Below are 1,074 nucleotides of genomic sequence, written 5' to 3' on the forward strand. Positions count from 1 at the left end.
ATATAATTTATTATTTTTGATATATTAAATTAATTTAAAATAAAAATTCTTCAAAAAAAAACCTATAATTAAATAATTATAACTTATATTTATATTTTTTAAATAAATATATATATATATTTTATTATATATAAAATAATATAAATATATATAATAAAAAATATTATTAATATATTAATAATATTATAAATATATATTATTTCTATATATTTTAATTATTTATATTTTTATTTTTTATTTTTATATATATATTTTATTTAATTTTTAATTATTTTTTAAAAATTATATTATTATTATATATTTTTTATATTTTCCTTAATATAATTTTTTATTTATATATATTATTTTTATTTTAAAATATATTTTTATCATATAATATATTTATATCTTTTTTTAATATAAAATTTAAATATATATATTTTTCTTTAATCTTTATAATTTATTTATATACTAAATATATATATATATTTTATCTATTACCTAATACTCTCTTCTTTCTTCATCTATACTATATTATTTTTATTTCTAATAATATAATATAAAAAATATATATATTTATATTATTATATTATTTTTTAATATATCTTTTTTATTTTTATCTATTTATATTATATTAATTATTCTAAATTTTTATATATTTTATTTTTTTATATTTATAAATTATATTTTATTATCTTTTTCACTTTATATATCTTTTTCTATTATTATTTTCATATTTTTTAAAATATATTTAAATATAAACCTTTTATATATTATATTTATATAATCTTAAATTATTAATTTTTTTAAAATTATTTATATATAAATATCTATTTATTTTCTATTATATATATTTAATATTATTTAAATTTCTTTATATTTTTTATTTTTTTTAAAAAATATTATTTTTTTAATATATATTATATATATAAAATTTTAAAATTATCAATTATATTTAAAAATATATATATATATTTATATATTATATAATATCTATAATTTTTTTATATTTTATCTTTTTATAAAATATATATAATAATTATTTTATATATATTATAAAATTTATTATTTATTATTTTTATTATATTTATTATA

The 1,074-nt window shown here is 4.1% G+C and overlaps 1 protein-coding gene across 1 annotated transcript in view; it reads left to right on the forward strand.

Moving 5' to 3' along the window:
• LOC119587881 (SWI/SNF complex subunit SMARCC2-like) overlaps nucleotides 1–1,074 on the forward strand; it is a gene marked incomplete at its 3' end in the record, with an annotated part of 24,724 nt that overhangs the window by 12,978 nt on the left and 10,672 nt on the right.

The sequence above is a fragment of the Penaeus monodon genome, chromosome 23, assembly GCF_015228065.2.
Source record: "Penaeus monodon isolate SGIC_2016 chromosome 23, NSTDA_Pmon_1, whole genome shotgun sequence".
Taxonomy (NCBI): Eukaryota; Metazoa; Arthropoda; class Malacostraca; order Decapoda; family Penaeidae; genus Penaeus; species Penaeus monodon.